The 22,328-nt window shown below is 31.4% G+C and overlaps 1 long non-coding RNA gene and 1 other non-coding gene across 3 annotated transcripts; one reads left to right on the top strand and one right to left on the bottom strand.

Moving 5' to 3' along the window:
* The first annotated feature begins 7,471 nt into the window (after positions 1-7,471).
* LOC133833482 (small nucleolar RNA R71) lies at positions 7,472-7,578 on the top strand. The gene has a single exon (XR_009892859.1). It is a non-coding gene; the product is annotated as a small nucleolar RNA R71 (small nucleolar RNA).
* A 7,774-nt stretch (positions 7,579-15,352) lies between these two features.
* Positions 15,353-20,703, bottom strand: LOC133829048 (uncharacterized). 2 transcript variants are annotated; one of them, XR_009891483.1, is made up of 3 exons: positions 20,501-20,703; positions 20,292-20,418; positions 15,353-15,618 (listed from the first exon to the last, which is right to left on the bottom strand). It is a non-coding gene; the product is annotated as an uncharacterized LOC133829048 (long non-coding RNA). The 2 variants fall into 2 exon arrangements; XR_009891484.1 differs by having other exon boundaries at positions 20,357-20,418.
* Positions 20,704-22,328: the final 1,625 nt, after the last annotated feature.

Genomic DNA, 22,328 nt, shown 5'->3' with positions numbered 1-22,328 from the left:
TTCTACACATTTTACCCCAAAACATTATCATTATACCTTATAATTTACCCCTATTTTCCATATTATTATTAATTTAATTAATTTAAATTAATTATTTTAATACACTTTTTTTGGCTATAAATAAGGGAGGTTGGGGCTAATTTTGGGAGGAGGTTACCACACTACACATTCTACACTTTCAAGACCTCTCAATTTTCTTCTTCTTTGTTGTAAATTTTCTATGTCTTTTTAGAGGAAAATTTTGGGGGTTTCTCCAAAAAAATTTCCTATTTTTAGTTTGTATTTGCTATTTTAGTTATGAGTTTCTAATATTTTTAAGATTATTAAGGTGATAATGAAACAATATGTAACTAGATAGTATTTATTGTGTATGTTGATTTCCCATTTTGTGCAATAAAGTTTATGGATTTTCCTCTTCAAATATTTTCTTTCATTTTAAATATCATGTATTTTGGATTGTTGGCACATATTTACACTTTGTTCTTCATTAGTACAAAAATATAATATTCTTTGTGTAAGATGTGTCATTAAATTGTACACATCCAATGCTTAGAACAAAAATATTATGTTTTGCCTTATAAATAATGTTCATTGATTTATTTGTTATTTCATTAGATTGATTTACACTAAATGATTTGAAATTATAATTTTAAAAGTGAAGATAAATCCTATATTTTTATAAAAACTTGTGCTTAAATAGAATATCTAATTTGAATAAGTGATGGTTTGATTAATTTCTACTATTACTAAAACTTGGAAATCAATATACTTTTAAATATTATTGAACTTATATTTTGTGGATTCTATTATCTTAATAATCTTTCTTTTACTATCTTTGGGGCTAGGTTAGAATTTATCAATTTTGATTTAAAATAGTTTTCTTTTCGATTTTAGACAACTCATTTGGGTTCGACATCCTTGCTTACACGATCACTATTCTATATGAACGATTCGTGTGCTTGCGATTTATAAATATTTAAAACATACCCGTTTTGGGTCCATCAAGTTTTCGAAAAAAAAAATCAACAGATTTACCAACATTAAAAACATTCAATTCAACAGCCATATTTCCAAAAGATAATTTCAAAACACCATTACGATAATTTATGATTGCATTAGATGTAGCTAAGAATGGTCTACCTAAAATGATAGGAATTTGAGCATGCATGTTTTCTACAGGTTGAGTATCAAGAACAATGAAGTCAATAGGAAAATAAAATTTATCAACTTTTATCAAAACGTCCTTTATAATGCCTCTAGGAATTTTCACAGAACAATCGGCTAATTGAAGAGTTAAAGAGGTAGGTTTTAGCTCACCAAGACCAAGTTGCTTATAAACAGAATAAGGCAATAAATTCACACTAGCACCCAAATCAAGTAAAGATTTGTTAATAAAATGATCACCAATAATGCATGAAATTGTGGGACACCCAAGATCTTTATATTTAACAAGACTCTTATATTGAATAATGGAACTAGCTTGTTCAGTTAAAAACACCTTTTTAGGAACATTAGTGTTTCTTTTAATAGTACAAAGATCCTTTAAAAATTTATAGTAGGCTGGAATTTGTTTAATGGCATCTAAGAAAGGGATATTGATACTGTTATACCCAAAAATTGGAGATCAATAACGTGGCAATAAAGTTGACAAGTGGCAGTGCATGATCAGTAAAAGACACATTAAATAGTCAATAAATACATTGACTCCTGAGAGTTGTGATAAAGTGACCCGGTAGACTGACGAAGAATTTGGACTGCTTGAAAGATGTCATAACCAAGCCAAGTGCACCTTGGTCCGAGTAAAGCTAAGGAGAGTGCATCCTAGGAGGCTAAGGAGAATGCATCCTAGGAGAGCTAAGGAGAGTGCATCCTAGGAGGTTAAGGAGAATGCATCCTAGGAGAGCTAAGGAGAGTGCATCCTAGGAGGTTAAGGAGAATGCATCCTAGGAGAGCTAAGGAGAGTGCATCCTAGGAGGCTAAGGAGAATGCATCCTAGGAGAGCTAAGGAGAGTGCATCCTAGGAGGCTAAGGAGAATGCATCCTAGGAGAGCTAAGGAGAGTGCATCCTAGGAGGCTAAGGAGAATGCATCCTAGGAGGCTAAGGAGAGTGCATCCTAGGAGAGCTAAGGAGAGCTAAGGAGAGTGCATCCTAGGAGAGCTAAGGAGAGTGCATCCGAGGAGAACTCAAGAGAGTGGTCCTAGGAGACCCCAAGAGGGTGGTCCTAGGAACCCCAAGGATTTGGTCCGAGGAGAAACATGGCATGCTAGAGGAGAGTGCCATGTTAGAGGAGAGAAGTGCATGTCCTACCACCATGCACGTCCGACCAGCAAATGTTTGTCCTACCACCATGCACATGTTCGACCAGCACTTGCATGGGTGGTCAGTAGGAGGTGGATTAACTAGCTAGAGGAGACTAAGTCAAGATTCCCAGAAACAACTTCAACAAGATATGCGGGAATCTCTCATTCTTCCCACAAATGGGGGTTTGTTACATTTTGAATTTTGAATGTTTCTTTGTAATTTAAATGTAATAAATATAATAAAATATCCCGGTTCTAGGATATACCGTATGTATGACCCTAAGCCTATAAATAGAGGGCTTATGGGATTAGAGAGGGGTTCTTTTGCTTCTTCTTTCTAGAGAGAGAAAATTGGGTCTGAGTATTCTAGAGAGAGAAAGTACTGGCATTTGAGAGAATTCTTGTATTTTTACAATCTGCACTGAAGAAACTCAGTTGGCTCAGTCCATCTGATCTTGAGTACAGATCTATAAATCACAACTCTAAGTGGATTAGGCTATTACCGACAATCGGGGCTGAACCACTATAAAATCTCTTGTGTTATTTACTTTTCCTGTTTGAACCGTCTGTGTGATTTAAATTCTCTTGAAGGTTTGTCATATTTGACGTTCTCACGTCGTTGGCTAAAAACACAGTCAACAGATACTAACTTGTTTAAAAACTTCTAAGATGTCATTATATTGGCCGCCTTTTTTAATTGGAAGTAATCTTCATGGAAATAGGGCTTTTGGAATTAAAGGATGGATTGGAGTTTCCTTATTTGAAAAGTCATTGGCATTAGAACTAGAAGGCTGACTCTTTTCTTTTTCTTTTTCGTTTTCAACCTCGGGTATGTAATCGGGTTTGACAATGTTCATTCCGGACCTAAGAGTTGAAATTGATTTGACTTCTCCATTATGACTAGACTTTCCTATCTCATATTGACATTTTGGATTAGGGATAGGTTTGTTGGGGTTTTATGCCCTAATTAAAACTCAAATTCTTTGTAATCTCATTTTATTATCAATAAAAGAATAGAAATCATTTTTTGACTTGGTCAATCACTTTGCTCACATGTTTTATTTTCATGATTATTTGTTTAATATAAACTTCTATTAAATTCCGAGCATATAGCTAATCTTATTTATAGTGACGTAATCACAGTGGAATATAAATATGATTATATGTTCAAAATAAGTTAGTCCTAAGATTAGTAAGTGCACCAGATTAACACTGACTTGCCAATCTACGATATGATCTACTTACACATTACAGTGTTATGTTCTTTCCAGAACATTAGCAAAGTAGATAAGATCGGATGTATTTGTTACATCGGACAGGACCGATATTGACAGTTGATAAGATAAGTAAACATACCGTTATTATCTATTCTAGTCATATCATATAGTTGACCATAGGTCAATTCAATCTCAATTCTGAGTGGTTAGTATTCTAACTGATTGTATTATTTGAGTTCTTTGACTTGTTCGTTACCAGCTTACCCTACGGACTAGCCCATACTTACATCTTGGGAACTCGGTAGTATAATTGAGTGGGAGTGTTAATCATAGATATGACCATCTATAGCTTTTGATGAAGAAGTGAAACGCAGGTTTCCTTTTAGTTTGGTTCAAGGTGTTAAATGATAGAGATCTCATTTCAGTAATTAAATTAGTTTACTGAAATATCATTTACAAGGAACTAAGTGTTTTAAGGATAAAATACAATGAGGGGTAAAACGGTATTTTAGTCCTATCTCATTGTAGACTGTCTATAGAGGATTGAGTGACAATTATGGTTGTAACAATGGTGTAACGCCCTGGATAGCCAAGACCATTACACTGTGTGTTTGTAAAGTGCCAGATTTGCTAATCAAGTTATTTAAATAAAATCGTGTCATTGAAACTATAAAGGAACTATGGTTGAAAGCGTTTTGGTCTCAAAAGCCACATTTTCATTAAGGAGTATCATCTGTTACATGGGATCCCAAAAATATTAAGTTCAAAGACCGTTTACAAAAGACACAAGGTTTATGTACAACAACCGACCATATTAAGGCAAAACAAGCAGTTAGGTGATCCCTGTCCTGGTCCACTCCTCGACCGTGGCGGTCGAACCGCTGGCTATGTACATTCCACCTCGGAGCTCTCCACCTCAAGCTGGGTCCAGCTTGCCCTTGCCTTTACCTGCACCACGTAGCACCCGTGAGCCAAGGCCCAGCAAGAAAACACAACAACAACAGAGCATAAACAATTAGCAGACAAGCCAATATCTCACTTTGCATCACATAAACTCGGACATATCATCAGTCAGTATAATCAAGTATTCCACATACTAGGCATATCAGTTCATAACATACACAGTTTACAAATGATAACTAGGGCTAGCGCCCTCAGGTTGCTCCCTCCGTTATCCCGTTGTTCTAGGCTACCAGTGGCCAATCCGCTCCCTGTGCGCTAAAATCATGTACGACACCCTTAGACCGCTTTTACATGTTCCATGGCGTAATACCAACATTGACACGATGCAAATCTCAGGAGCACTTAGTCCCATCACAATCATACAACCGGGTGCAGTTTTCTTACCTTTAGCTTTCAGATGAATTAGCTACGGGCGACACTCCTTGAGCGCGATCCAATCCTCGAGTCCTAGCTAGACACCTAGTCACAACCATGAGGAAAGACACCATTAACAACCTTAAATGAGCTTCCAAGCCAAGTTCTAGTACTCGGAACATTGAACTTCACCAAATATGGTAAAAGACTCAACCCCGAGCACCTTAGGTTAAATTCCCAAGCCTAAAATCTTAAAATCCCAAAATCCCTTAAGCGCTGCGACATAGGCCACCCATGCCGCGACATGGCCCCCAAACAGAACCTACTAAGGCCCAAAAACAGGTAAGGGCCGCAGCATTGCTTGGGCCATGCCGCGGCCCGCCCTCCTTCCTCAGCAAGCAACAACTTCGAAGGGCCGCGGCCCACCAAGAACCATGCCGCGGCCCGACCCTTCGAACCCAGAAAAACAACCATTTTCAATCCCTAAACCTCACCTTAAGCCACCCCAAAGCCCCTAACTCAAAACCAATTGATAATAACAACATTAAAATTATTTAAGAAACACAATCCAACCAAAAATCCAGCCCAAGACTCACCAAAACCCCAATTTCAACTTCTAAAATTTCAAACCCACAGAACTCAAAACCAGCCATGAAAATTCTCCAATTCAACCATCAAACTTTAAATTAAATTTTACCTCAGCTGTAGAATCGATTCTCCAAGAGTCCCCTGACCTATCTTCAAAGTTTCAATCCTCAATTTCCACCTTGAATGTCAAAACCATAACCATTTAAAACTCAGCCATTTCTTTAAGTTCCTAACCCCAAAAACGAAAATTCAAAACTTACCTTAGCACTAGCTCAAACTTTGATCAGTTCCTAGGCTAATCCTCCAGACTATTTCCCCAAATTTTAGCTTAATTCCAGCAATTCCCTCTCAAGTTCAGTAGTTCTTCCTTTGCTAAGAGAGAAGAGAGAGAGAAGGAGAGTTAGGGTCGGTTTACACTTTTCTGTCTAGTATCTTCTAAGTCTTCCAAGTATATCCTTAGTTTATTAGACTAATCCCAAAGCTCGGGGTGCCGGAAACGTCCCCGAGGCCAAAACGGTAAAATTCCCCAATAATCCCGCCTAGACATCCTAACCTCAAATATATCTCCAATTATTTATTTTCATCACCCGATAGTCTAAATCACTACCTGATACCTAAAATACCCCTGACTTGTCCAAAGTCAATTATAATACCTCGTTGTGACTTTTCCCGCTATCTAGCCCTAGGATCGCCTCGAGTCGCCGGCTGCAGAATTATCCACATCATAATGTGGTTCTCGCATATATCTCAAACATTTATACCACATCATCATATAATATCATCAGTTATCGTAAACACACAATTAATCATATATTTACGCATTTAAATCAATAGCATTCATTCTAATCCCAGTTATGCCCTCCCGACACACTAATCAAGGCCCTTGAGCCTTATTAGCGAATTTGGGTCGTTACAAATAGATAATTAATAGCGTTTCTCTATTTGTTATAGAGCGTTCTATGAATTCAAGAGTGCAATTCCAAGTCTATAGTGGAGTCACGAGGAATTAATAAGTTAGTAAATTTATTTGTTAGATTTATGATAACTTATTGGAGCTTGATTTCATAGGCCCATGGTCCCCATTGTACCTTGGATAAAATCATCTAGATAGTCTCAATTAATTGATTTAATTATCAATTAGAATTATCAAAGTTGACCAGGTCAATTTTGGATTGTTTCACAGAGTTGTGTAATTTTGAGAAGAAAAGTGAAATTATGGCAGATTTATTAATTAAGATAATTTGGTATCTAAATTAATAAATAAGTTTAAATCAAGGTTCAAATTATAAATAATTAATTTGATAAAGGATTTAAATAATTATTTAATTAATTAAATCAATAGAAAATAATACAGGCCTTGATTTTAAGTCCAATGGGCTTATAATCAAATGGGAAATTTCAAGGGCCTATGGCCCATGATAATTTCGACCTAGGGCTTAAAAATGGCTATTCTTTTATTGATTTTTTAATTAAATTAAATGGCCTAATTGAGTCTATAAAAGGAGTGCTTAGAGAGAAGTCAAAACAGAAGTTTGATAAGTCACAAGTCAGATTTTCTGATAGTTTTAGATTCTCTCTAAACACAAGTCCTTTTCTAAGCCACACTAGTCTAGGTGGTTCTAAGGATACATTGGAAGATTGTGAAGAAAATAGAAGACCGGTTCAGTTTCTTGGTAGGAAGGACATGATTGGGCATTATGGCAAGGACTAGATTATATAGAACAAACATCTTTTCTTGGTTGCATTGGAGAGTTTATAGTTTGGCTTATGGCTAAAGCTTATACTTTTCTCGCTAATTTGTCTAAGGATGTTCGTAAGTCTAATTGTTCTTTTACTTCATACCTTCCTCCTCTTTTTGGTGAATGAGTTGACCTAGACCTAGGATCAAAATAATTCCATTGTTGTGAATTGACAGATAAATCTTCAAGGGCGTCCCACGCCTCTAGTCCTTGAAATTTTAAAAAATTTCCAGTATGCATAACTTGAATCATTTGACGATTAGAGGGAGTCAAGCCATCATAAAAATATTTTACAAGTCTCCATTTTCAAAACCATGATGAGGACATTTTAATAATAAATCTTTAAATCTTTCCCAACATTCATAAAACTCTTCATTATCTTTTTGAAAATACTCGGAGATTTCTCTCCTTAGACTATCAGTTTTAGACATAAGAAAAATTTTCAGCAAGAATTTATTATAAAGTTGATCCCAAGTAGTTATAGACCCTGAATTTAACTAAGTTTTTTATTTTCTTTTAATGAAAAAGGAAATAATCTTAATTTGACCGACTCATAAGAAATTTTTTGAAATTTAAATGTTGAGAAAATTTCTAAGAAATCTTTGACATGCATGTAAGGATCCTCTCTATCTAACCGATAAAAAGATGGAAAAAATTGAATGATTGTTGGTTTAAGCTCAAAATGAGTAGCAGAAGTGGTAGGAAGAACGATACATGAAGGAGCATTACATGAAATAGGTGCAAAATATTCAAGCAAAGTTTTATCAGGCACAACATTTTCATCAACAGGATTAGTAATTGGTTCCATGATGCTCAAATTTTTACTAACACTTTCAATTTCAATCAAAGATAAACGTCTTTTTACTAATCGATTTTTAGAGTTACGTTCCCAATGATGCATACAATTTTCACAAATAAGGCAAGAAGGATAATCTCAAACAAGCAATTTTCTGATGTGGAAGATCAGTTAAAACCGCAACCACAGAGCATACTTAGAATTTTTAGAGATTTCACAACAATATAATTCTTATGGTTTACTTGTCCCCAGGTCTATTTGATTCCACTTACTCACGCACTACTAACAATTCCCCGAGGTTAATTAGTAGAGGCGGATTGAGAATTTTGTTCAAATTTCCTTTAAGCAAAAATTGCTTATGGTGAAAGGACAAGATTTAGGTTTTTTTTTTCAAGTATTTTTCACAATATTACACTAAAATATTATAAAAGACAAAGAAAAATAAGGAAAAAATTAAATAAGACTAAAATTTAGGCAAGAGTAGGGAGGCGTAGCATGCCATCAACCATAACAAAATTAAGGTAAAAATTATGAGGCACAAGTGCTATCAACTAAAACATAAGATAAAAGACTAGGAGTCAAAATTGCCATCAACTAGTAACTTGCGGAAATTAAATAAAATAAAAATTACAACAAGATAAATAAAGAAAATTATAACAAAGGTTAGGAGGCACAAGTGCCATCAACTAACAAAGATATAAAAGAAATAAAATTACAACACAAGTAGGAGGCACAAGTGCCATCGACTATAAAAATTAAAAAGATAGATAGGAAGCACAAGTGCCATCAACTAAAAAAAAACAATAAATATAAATATACACGTAAGTTTTTTTTATGGGTGGTAGAACCGTCTCAAATTTTCTTTTTATCTTTTTTTTTAGATTTTATATAAATATATATTTTTTTAGTTTTTTTAAAGTGCAAAAATTAAAGTAACTAGTAGAAGAATTCACTAACCTTGAGATAAATTTCGTTTCTTTTCTCTTGCAACTCCCCGGCAACGGCGCCAGAAACTTGATGGACCCAAAACGGGTATGTTTTAAATATTTATAAATCGCAAGTGCACAAATCGTTCATATAGAATAGTGATCGTGTAAGCAAGGATGTCGAACCCAAATGAGTTGTCTAAAATCGAAAAGAAAACTATTTTAAATCTAAATTGATAAATTCTAACCTACTCCCAAAGATTGACGAGATTTTTGTGACAATAAAATAAAATAAAAGATATTAAAGATAATATATATAACTAAATTAAAAGTAGAAATCAAGATAGTAAAAGAAATATTATTAAGATAATAGAATCCACAAATTATAAGTTCAATAATATTTAAAAGTATATTGATTTCCAAGTTTTAGTAATAGTAGAAATTAATCAAACCATCACTTATTCAAATTAGATATTCTATTTAAGCACAAGCTTTTATAAAAATATAGGATTTATCTTCACTTTTAAAATTATAATTTCAAAACATTTAGTGTAAATTAATCTAATGAAATAACAAATAAATCAATGAACATTATTTATAAGGAAAAACATAATATTTTTGTTCTAAGCATTGGATGTGTACAATTTAATGACACATCTTACACAAAGAATATTATGTTTTTGCACTAATGAAGAACAAAGTGTAAATATGTGCTAACAATCCAAAATACATGATATTTAAGATGAAAGAAAATCCAAAAACTTTATTGCACAAAATGGGAAATCAACATACAAAATAAATACTATCTAATTACATATTGTTTCATCATCACCTTAATGATCTTAAAAAGATTAGAAACTCATAACTAAAATAGCAAATACAAACTAAAAATTACAAACATAAATAGGAAAATTTGGAGGAGAAACCCCCAAAATTTTCCTCTAAAAACACATAGAAAATTTACAACAAAGAAGAAGAAAATTGAGAGGTCTTGAAAGTTTAGAATGTATAGTGTGGTAACCTCCTCCCAAAATTTGCCCCAAACTCCCTTATTTGTAGCCACAAAAAGTGTATTAAAATAATCAATTTAAATTAATTAAATTGATTAAATTAATTAAATTAATAATAATATGGAAAATAGTTGTAAATTATAGGGTATAATGATAATGTTTTGGGGTAAAATGTGTAGAAAAGTTTCGGTAAAAAAGTGGTATTTTTGGACAATGGGGACAAGGGGACAATATATGTTTTTGTTGGGCTCAAAAAATGGGGAAAAGTGGCTATTGGCAGGGTGGGTTCGGCTAGGCATTTGGGCCTGAGGAGGCAGTGCAGCTGGCCGAAATGGCGCAGGAGGCTACTGGGCTTCTGGCGGGCCCATTCGATGGTGTGCTGGGTGCAATGAATGAAGAGGAACCGTGGCTGGGAAGTAGCTAATCAGTGGGCAGCTAAGGAAGGAGCTGCTGAACGTGGGATGATGGCTAAAGCATCAACTGGCTTCGTGGGCCTGGAGTTGAAACCGTGGGCTTCAAGTGAGGCATCGGCCAGAAACTTTTCAGAAATGCCATATTTTCCTTAGTTCTTTCAGCGTTAATTCTTGAAAATACCACCTTTCCTTTATTTTGCTTTCTTTTCAAGAGAAAAAATGCCATAAATTCCCTACAAATAAATATAAAATAAATCATAATAAAATATTTCCAATTATAAAATAAATCAATTTAATTCTTTGAAAATATTAATTATAACTTAATTTAATTCAACATTTAGCTTCAATAAAACACACATTTTTTTTACTTTTAACTAAACACAAATAATTCAAATAAATAACTACAACATTTTACAACAAAATAACTATAAAATTACACAAAAATATATAAAATTAAAATAAACCTAATAAATTCAAAATTACATAAAAACATAATAAATCAATTAAAAACTCAAGAATTAAGCAACAATTAGCACATAAAAAGTGATAAAATAACTCTATTTTGTAGAGTTATTAAGTATTAAATAAATATATCAATAAGAAGATCATATACAAATTTATCTTAATACTGAAGTTATTATGAACTCCTATTTATGTCATAGGGTTTGTCAAAATGTTTAGGCTAAAAACTTTTGTTTTGTGATCTCATTGATGTAAATGGTTGGGGACATAGTTGTAATATACCCTATTCTACTAATTGAATGCCTATTTAGAAAATTACCAAAATTATTCAAAAGGTTCAGTGAGGCCTTGTTAAAGCATGCATTATGAGCTCTTGTCTAAATCTAAATATAAGGTCTTTCATGCAATTCAAAAATAAAAAAGCAAAGTCTCACTAAAAATATAATTAAACATAATAAAATTCATAAAATGTTCAGAAGCATTTATAGATCGTTTTACGTCCATCCGCACCCCATGACATACATACTTTGACCATGGAATTCCCCATATCACCATGTGTGCCAATCAGAAAACCTATCGCCTACCTTAGTGGGCGAAAAGTAAGGGGGTGAGCTAAAAGCCGAGTAAGAAAGTACAAACCAGAATGATGATTCACATAAGTACAATACAAAACTATACTCATTGCACATAAGCTTAAAATAGCATAACATAGTCATTTCATAATCTCATACACTTTATCTAAAAATTCTCCATAACAAATAAAGGAAATAATTCTACGAGGTAGATAGTAAAGCATAACCTGGTAAATCCTCATCTTGCCCTCGTGGGCCTGTTTGGCGCGTCTGCCCTATGAGTTACATCATTCCTTAGTAACTCATTTATTGTGTCACTTCCTTACCTCAAGTCCAAGCTTGGAATGCGAGATAGCTTCACAAAGAGCCTAGAATAGTCAATCAAACACACGTCTTAACGTCAAGTAAAACTAAAAATATCACACAAATATACCCCACGTGTGCATGGGTCATGCACACATTGCACAAGTTGCCAACAACTTTATCCATACAACAACGTCACATAAAATAATAAAACAATAATGTCTATTCTACTAAGTAATTCTCAATGGTTTCAAAACAAGAACCATGGATTTGATTAATTAAAATATATTTTAACGTAAAATTAATGTTGCATATAACATGCATACGTGGGACAATTCTTAAAACTTGTTTTGAAGTTGGTAATATTTATTCCATTATTACTACTACAAAAATAGGCTTTAACTTCGGTTTTTTCGTTTGTTATTCTTTGGAGCTTGCAGAAATATTAACCGAAGTTAATACGAACGACATTAAATGTATTTAAAAACCGAAGTTAATGGGTACCCTTTAAATTTGGTTTTTACATAATAATTGAAGTTAAATACCCTTTAACTTCGGCTTTTACAGAATAACCGAAGGTGAATGGTACCATTTAACTTTGATTATTACATAATAACAAAAGTTAAATGTATTTTTTTCCTAAAATAAAATATTTTATTTTATTTGTATTATTATTTTGGTTTTTATAAAATATTTTAATAATTCTTTTTTTAATTCCTATATGAAATTATTTAAATATTAATAAATATATTTGAACATTCCAATGAACTTAAAATTAAAAAAAATTCATAAACTATATATACTTAATGTACATATCTATACGCATTCATATATAAATAAAAGTTAAGTACCACATAAATATCTAAAGTGTTCATACAATTAAACATATAATGTTCACCTAAGTAATTATTTAAAATATTGAAATTTCTTAAGTATTAAATATTTACGTGGTTCACTAACCATGTGTTAGCTACATCCACACATAGAGGAGAGGAAGTTTTAATAGCTTTGACGGTTTTTAGAATTACAAAGTTAGAGCTAGGTTACAGATTCAGTGCATATTTTAACAGCTTGCATTAAATATTGACAGTATCCATAAGCCCCGTAGTTCAAAGTAACATTATCCAGTAAAGAGGAATGATAAGTTTACTTCAAACTTGGAGCTTATGGTTATCACCGTAGCACACAAATTATCGATATCCTATTCAAAACCTACCACCAAACCTAAAAAGTTTAAATTACAACTCTATATAATAAATATTACATATTAAAAAACATGTTCAATTAATAAATCCTAAAAATAATTAGGCAGAGTTTCCTCTGTTTCTATAACATATCACAATTTCATAATTACCTATTAATTAAATACGAACAAATACAGTAGTCAACATGCATAATTATGTCCTTATCAATTAATAAATTCTAAAAAATATTGGGCATAGTTTCCTCCATTTCTATAACATATCCCAATTTCATAAGTACCTATTGTAATGACCCAACTATTTCTAAGACCTTGGACCATTAAAACTACTAGGCATAGTGTAGAGTCCTAGAATTTACTTAGCTAGTTAGATAGTAGTAGTAGTAGTAGTAGTAGTAGTAATAGCTAGTAGTAGTTATAGTATGTTCATTATAACATAAGGTTTGGTTCAAGTCAGGACTTAGTTGGAAACTCATAGCAACAATTATGGATTTTATAAGTTTAACCTATAGTTTAAGAATATTAATTATAACATAAGATTTGATTAATATAGCTGATTATAAAGATGTTATTTATTATACTATAAAGTTTAGATAGAATTAATGAGATTATGACACTTGTTGTGTGCATGTTTCTTTAAGGATTTAATTATAGCTTAAATAAAAGAAAGTTCAAGAAAACTCTAGAATTTTCAAAGACCATTAGAAGCATGACATTTTTCAGAACCTTTATTTGTGGATTAGGTTGTTATTTAGATAATTAAATAAATTTTCCGTATCTTTAGGGTACTGTAACTTCTGACCTATTTTTGACCCAGTTATGTTATGAATTTCGAAAAATATATTTTTAAAACGTTGTAGATAATTGAATTAGCTTTCTAACGGTATAAAGATAGTCTAAATCGGAGTTTTACAGCTCCAGTTATGTTGATTTTACTACAGGTGAGTTTAGAGTTACGGGATTTAGGAAGTTAGAAGTTAGGATTCTATTTTATTTAAATTTAAATTTAGATTATAGTTAGAATGAAATTAAGTATTTATTTTTTAATAAAAGAAAGATCTAGAAACTCTAGAACCTTCCAGAACCACTAAGAGCTTGACACTTGTCATAATCATGTTTATTTAAGGATTTAAGTATTTTTTTTAATAGGAGAATTTGACTCCTCGAACTCTATAAATAGGACCTAGTATCTAGCCCTTCCTCTCACTCTTCAAGCTGTGATCAAAGACTCCAAGGTGCTAGTGAGACCATAGAGTGATAAACACTTGGGTTGGGAAAAAGCTTTGCCATTGTTAAGCTTTATAAAATACTTGGGAAGTGAGGTTTAGTGTATTTCGGTATTGGAGTTAGACCAATCCATAAGGTCAACTAAGGTACTCTTATTCTTTAAGTTCAATCCTTTAAACTCTTTAGTCTTCTTTAGTCCTTTTATTCAGATCCTAACTTTTGTTATTGGTTTTCGATTAGGCTCTTGAAACTTATAGATCTTTCTTCATAAGTTTCTTCTTGAAGGTTTAGTTTCCACATTTATTCTTTACTCTTTAGAAATACCCACCATTCTTATTGTTGGTTTTAGGAGTGTTTCAAGTCCCGTTTTTGGTAAGGAAAATAGGATAGTTTCTATATGCTTATATGTTATGTTATGTTATGTATAATATGTTATGATAAGTTTATGTTATAATATTTTATGTTGTGTTTTTTTTTTTATTTTATCTAGGGCTCATAGTTGCTTAGCAAGAAAGCCCTAGTGTTTATCATTTTTATGGTTTAGAGTTATGGTTTGCCCTACCTCAGATATTAGACAGAGGACCTAGATGGGTTATCATATACTACCATGTGATAGCAACCTACCTCAGATATTAGACAGGGGACCTAGATGGTTTATCGCATGCCATGTTAATGAGTTAATGGCAATTAATATTGTAGTCCTATATGGTATATATTTTTATAGCCATATGTTTTATAGTGTATGCTTATGATATATGATATATGTTTTTATAGTCATATGTTTTATAGTTTATGTTTATGATGTAGTTTTATGCTTATGATATATGATGTATGTTTTTAGTAGGTTTTACTTGCTGGGCATTAGACTCATTCCTTTATTTTTAGTGTGATGCAGGAAAATGAATCTGGAAGGTGGAAGGACTCTTGGTAGCTTGGCTTGTGTGTTGAGGATGGACGGAATGTGTGGACTGTGTGTCGATCGAGGATGAAGTTATTTAATTTAAGTCTTTTAAATCATGTTTTTCCGCATTTAGTTTTGTAAACAATTTTCTTTAGTTTAAAATTATGTTTTATGTTTTAAACAATGGGTACCTATGCCATATTTTCTATTATTATGTATTTGATACAATATTTTGTTGTTTAATAAAGTTATATTATTTCTTATGTATCTTTCCCAAAATAGTAGCTATGTCTAGTAGTTCTAATGGTCCAAGGTCTTAGAAATAGTTGGGTCATTACACATAGCTACTACTTTTGGAGAAAAGATACATAAGAAATAATCATAACTTTATTAAAACTCCAAAATAAATATTGTGCAAATTACAAAATAAGATATAAAATATGGTATGGGTACCCATTGCTTAATAAAGCATAAAACATAAACTTTAATTCAAGTGTTTAAAAAGTAAATGCGGAATTACAAAAGAAACATAATTCAAAAGACTAAATAACGTCATCCTCGATCAACACGCATTTCATTGAATCCATTCATCCTTAACACACAAGCCAAGCTGCCAATAATCCTTCCGCCTCCTTAATCATTTTCCTGCACCACACTCAAAATAAAGGAGTAAGCCTAATGCCCAGCAAAGAAAATCTACTAACACATATAAGCTTAAAACTATATCATGAACATATACTAGAAAACATATGACTATATAAACATATATCATATAGGACTACAACGGCCATCATACTTCTTGGGGCTTGTTAGCTAAGCAAGTCATATTCCCATAAATTTGTGGGGGTTGCTAGCTAAGCAAGTTATATGCCCATAAATTCTTGGGGCTTGCTAGCTAAACAAATCATATGCCCAAGGACTATAAAACATACTATACATATACATATCATAACATAAACATATCATATCATATCATAACATATTATAACATATAAGAACATAAAATCTATCCTATTTTCCTTACCGAAAGCCGAGATATTTGGGAACAAGAACGAGATTAGAAACTCCTATATACCAACAGTAAAATGGTGAGAATCTCTAAAATAAAGATGAAATGAGAACTAAACCATCAAGAAGAAACTTACCAAGAAGAACCTTAAGTTTCAAGAACTTAAATACCTAATCCAGAATCATAACACAAGAGTTACGATCTAAATAAAAGAAACTAAAGAAAACTATAGAATCATAAATAACAAGACTTAAGGAATAGGAATACCTTGAATGACCTTATGGATTGGTCTAAACCTCAATACCAAAATCACACTATTTCTCACTTCCCAAGTGTTTATAAAATCTTAGAATGATAAAGCTTTAACCCAAAACCCAAGTATATCTCTCTATAATAACACTAGCACCTTGGAGGCTCTGATCAAATGCTTGAAGAATGAAGAAAATGGCTGAGTATAAGGTCCAATTTATAGAGTTCAAGGAGTGAAACTAGCCCATTTTAATTTGAATAAATAAAAGATGATAAAATGAAAAAGATTTGATTTTTTGTTAAACTGATGCCCATAACTCGGTCAAAGTCGTTCAAAGGGAGGTCTAAGTGGTTAAGGCTATTTTTAAAATTCAAAAATAAAAATTTCAAAAATACATACATGGAGCTGATATATCGCCCTCGGTATTCGCGAGCCTTGTTCGATCGTTCGTGAAAAGTTGACGTGTTTTCCGTATCTTCCGTAGGCGATATATCGGCATACGTTGATATGTCTGTACGCCCTAATTTTCCATGGGCTATTAGCGAGTTAAGATATGGCATAATTATATCAGTCACGTGGCCGGAGCTGCTGTTGTCAGGTCCTACCTCTTTAGCTTGAGGTAACCAAAGGTTTATCAAGATTATCCAAGGGCCGAGTCAGAAATATGAAGACCACGGGTCAAGAAGGCATCCAGCTCGAGGCACGAGCTGGAGTTAGAAGCTGTGACCCTTTATAAAGTCAACCACGCAATGTAAACGTGCATATATCAGACATCACGTGTCTGATATATCCCTGAATTCTCGAACCCGCCGCATGAACGTGCGTGTTCAGGCACCCACGACTGGGTTGGGCCGTGCGGCCCATTATCCCCCTTACCTATTGATTAGACCACACTTCATTTTTCAGATTTTAGGAATTAATCATGAATGTCACAGAAGTGACATGATGGATAAGAAGGTCATGGGATGACCCCCCTTACCAACTCCCAGGTGCCCTCTCCTATAAATATGGAGACCCTGGGAGTTGCAAAGGGTTGGATTCTATTGTGTAACGAAATACCCTGTAAAGAATACTAGAAATATAGCAATAATATTGGCTGGTGGAGTAGAAGGATTTTAACCTTTGAACCACCTAAAAACATTTTTATGTCATCAGTCCATTTTAAGATCATTCATCTGTTTCGGTTCAATATTCAACACTAATCCCTTTCTCTTATTTTCTTAATTACCTGTTGGCGAAGAACCGCGTCAACAATGTCAAACACGTATTTGCACTTTTTCAGCATAATTTGAATTGGATAAATAGCTTTGACTGAGTCATAATATGATCCTATCAGCTGCTGGAAGGTTCCAGAGCTTCTAGATCTTTCTTTTATTAAAACTATCCATCAAAAATACTTAATTTCTTAATAATCATAATTATTATAATTGTGACACTCTTATTAGCTCTATCTAAACCAAAGGTTATAATAAATATATATCTATGACTTGCAATATTAGTCAAATCTTATGTTATAATTAATTTTCTTAAACTATAGGTTAAACTTATAAAATCCGTAACTGTTGCTATGAGTTTCCAACTAAGTCCCGACTTGAACCAAAATCCACGGTATCTAACATACTACAAACTAATACTAACTACTACTATTACTATCTAGCTAGCTAAGTAAATACTCTGGGACTCTACACCTATTAATTCAATACAAACAAACACAACAATCAACATTCATAATTTCATTCTTATACCACCGCAACACACAAATTTCCCAGACCCCACTTCACTAATTTTCAAACCTAATTTCCATGAAATTCAATAAGGTTTAACTATATTTCTATAAATATGTGCAATAGTAATAAATAAAAATAAAATTCTTACACAACTTAAAATTAATGTTCAAGCTAGTAACAACCAATGAAAAACCAAATTTCCTCCAAAACAATAATCATCCAAAAAAATAATTTAAACAAAATTAAATATTATAATTATTGAGTTTATAATAAGTAGTACTAAATATTAAAGCATATTATACAAAATAACTATTTTTTAACATGAATTTTTTTACAACATAAATATATCTAAACATTAAAGCATATTATACAAACGATTTTTTTTTTTCAACTAGATATTATATTAATTTGTTTATAACAACAACATATTAACTATTTTTAACAACAACGAAACATTAACTTGATTAGTTTTTTAAATAATTATTCTAAATAATAACATATTATAAAATAACAAAACAAATCAAATAAATTAGAAATTTAGTAATAATTTAATATTAAATTAGGATCAATAAAAAAATTATCACAAATACATTTTTAAAGATTCATACATTCTTAAATAATAAAATACAACTCTAAAACAATATTATCTACCATAAACACCTATACATTATCAATATATTAACAAAAAATAAAAAAAAAATCTGAAATAATATAAATATATATTTATATAAAGAAAAATCATAGAAACATCGGTTTAATGATCCAAACCTAATATTATGCTGAAAACCTTGTATGGAAGCTGAAAGTCCATTGGAAACCCAAAACAATGGGTATTTCCGATCATCACATGTACCCATTATCAAGACAACATTTTTTTCACTCAAAACTAAAAATAATCTATTTTCTATGATATATTTGAGTTTACAAGCAAGATTGATGGAAGAAAATGAAGAAAAATAGTGGTAAATGGAAATACCCTCATTTTTTTCACTGTGGAAATGGTGGTTTTTCTCTCTCAGATTTGAGGTTTCAGCATTTTAGAAATGAAGGAGAATGCTAGGGGGCATCAGATATAAGGACCTTTAAGTTAAAGGGTTCGCAATATTTGTTGCAAAAATGCCCCTCTGCCTATTACTGTTTAACTTAATTTTTCTTATATAACCGAAGTAATAGCTTAATTGTTATGAGCGGTAAACAAAAAAGCGAAGTTAAAAGTTCTTATGTAATAACTTTTCTTTATATGTATTTCTCAATATCCTTATGTGTAAAAATGAAAGTTAAAGCCTATTTTTGTAGTAGTGTATTTTCTTGTCAATTTCACAAAAATTATGCAAGCATAAAATAAATTATCAGCTTGATTAATACTACTTTATTAATTTAAATCATACATTTGTCATTCATAAATTTTATTACATAACTTTATTTCACTAAAATAGTTCTTTAGCTTTAATTGTACAAAATAATAGTCTTATTTATTGCTTAATATCAATAAAATGTAACAACATTTATAATTTCATTAAAGTACCATTTTGAATTTGATAAAATTAAATAAATAATATCAATAAATGTGACATAATTTATTTCTTTAAAAAATATAATTTCTAGGTCATAAAAATTCACATTAATTACAATTATCTAAAATTTGGAAAAATGACTAATAATACTCACATTTTCAATAAACCAAATTCTAGAAAATCTTTAACAATAATTTTTCTTAATTTTTAAACACAAAAAATCTGCATATATCTTATTAAAGAAAATACATTAATCAAGTATGAAATTCTCCTTTTACTTATATTAGTTTTAATATATAAATTTTAAGACATAAATTGTGCTCTTCTAAAATTATTCACAAATTACCATAAAATATAAACTAAAAATCACCAAGCATAATTTATTTTAAATATACTCATAGTCATTTTTAGCAATTTTAACAATTGAACCTAACATTCTTCTACACCTTTATGCATTTCAATATTACAGTTAGCATGCAACAAATAATTTAATCTTTTCAAAAACATAAAACCCAAATAGAGATGTCTTGGCCGAGACACACTAACATGCATAAATGAAAATCAAAATAAATTAAGATGTTACTAACATGCTTCCTAACTCAAACATACACCTATATATATTCAAGACCAAAGCATTACAATATAATCAACATTAAACTCAAATATATTTTATCATAATATTAATGAAAATTCTAACATGCTCCTTATAGCAACAAATTTTTGTACTCATAATCTAAATAAAAAAAAAGAACCTAAAGCCTAATATATGTCATGGTGGATTATCTAAAACAATAGTCAAATCATGACAAAACCCTTACGCTTCTAACACAACATTCAGGTGAACCCATGATCAACAAAACACAAACACAAGGTCCTTCCTGACCTTGAGTACACCCAAGTGACAAAATCTAAAGGCCTCTCCATTTGATTGCCAGCTCCAACACCCTTGCATGATCACCAAACAGTTAGACCAACCCAAAACCTAATTTCCATCAATCAAACATAAGAAATAAAAAGAAAATCTTACCATTGTATGTGTAGGATGATTATCTATCAAACTCTCTCTCTAGGTCCTTGTGAAATTAAACCTATCACCACCATTCCATCCCAAAATACATAGAATCAAGAAGAAGAAGAAAACTATGAATCTCAATGCTTACCTTAGGGATTTCGAAGCTCTCCCTCTTCTTTTCTTTCTTTCTCTCTCTCTCTCTCTCTTTCACTTGTGGATGGGCGGCGAGGGATTCAAGCATGAGAGAAAGAGACTTAAGGACCTATTTATAGGTGATATCTATGATAAGGGTAAAATAAAAATGGAAATTAGTATTGAGTTTTTCGTAACACAAACAACATGTAAATTTCTAATAAATGCACCAAGCATGGACTTCTACCGCTCTAATTAGGTCGATTTGACTATAAATGGATCCAAAGCTACAAGATTTCTAATAAATGCACCAAGCATTAACTTTCCCATTTTGTTTCATCTCACTCTCTCCCCTTCCAACTTTATACTTTCCCAAGATAACTCAAGGTGACTAATATCAATCTCTTATCTCTTACCTTATCTTATTTTCTTTAATTTTCTATCAAGAAAATAATAAAATAAATAGAAAAAGGTTGTCTCATTTACACTTGTGTGAACATAAGTTTTGTAGAACTTTATTTACATAATTTCTAAAAATATATAGGGAAATTATAATATGCCCTCTATGTGATCTAAATGCATGTTCATCTATTGGATGCTCATCATGCATACCATGTACATGCCCACACACAAGTACACAATTCTAGCACTACTAACCATGCACTTTCATACACACAATCAAAGCTCAAGCCCAAAAAATAATTAAGTCACACAATTAACACTTAACACTTAAATAATTAAATTAAAATAACTAAATAAATAAATACAAAAAATGGTGCGCTACAATAATATATAAATATGGAACCTATACCTTTCCGAGTGGAATTGAATGATGGTTCTCTTAAGGGTTAGATTTTGGAACTGAAAATCTATTGTGTTGAAATTAATAAATCAATTTATTAATTAACATTCACTAGTAAAGTTAGTGGTACTTAAGGAAAGAATATATAATTAAAGAAGTTAAACAATAATTAATTCATACTTTAATTATGAACCATTAATAGAGAATTGAATTGTATGTAGTGATTAAGTCGATGGATAATTTTTATACTTAAAAGTATTCAATAAATAAATGTCTATAATTACAAGAGTGCAGTCTCATATTTTTAGTAGAATAATATTGAGATTAGTAAATTAAGGTTATTATATTAAAGAGTTTTAAATAATAATCTAATTTATTGAAACTTGAAATTATAGGTCGGTAGGTCCCCGAGATGGCTCTATCAACACTATTCAAGGTAAGACTTGAAATCGGAAAAAATCAGGAAAATGACATATATGAAAGAAATTTGTTCTTTAGAACAAATATGTAATTGAGACAAATTTATTAACTAATATATTAGTTTTAGAAAATGTCATTTAAATTATTAAGACAATTAATTTTGAATTAATTAGTTTTATTTATTTAAATAATGTAAAAAATAGTTCTGTTAATCCAAATTGGATTTGAATTTGAAATGATATATATTCTTTTATTAATGTGATAAGAAAAGTTATCATATTTATATATTTTTGAATAAATAATTATTAAATAATAATTAAAAGAAAGTGATTGAAATACAACCCTGACGTAATGGATGTGCTACACGCCAACTATAGTACTAGCACTATAGTTGGAGTGTATTAGTGAAACAAGGATCAAGGTTGGATCTTGATATTTATTTTATTTATTTATTTAATAGTGGACTTATAATTTGAAATTTAAATTTTA

Source organism: Humulus lupulus, chromosome 4 (genome assembly GCF_963169125.1).
Source record: "Humulus lupulus chromosome 4, drHumLupu1.1, whole genome shotgun sequence".
In the NCBI taxonomy this organism is placed as follows: Eukaryota; Viridiplantae; Streptophyta; class Magnoliopsida; order Rosales; family Cannabaceae; genus Humulus; species Humulus lupulus.
Note: the sequence above shows the minus strand (reverse complement) of the source record. Positions and strands in the feature narration are given on the sequence as shown.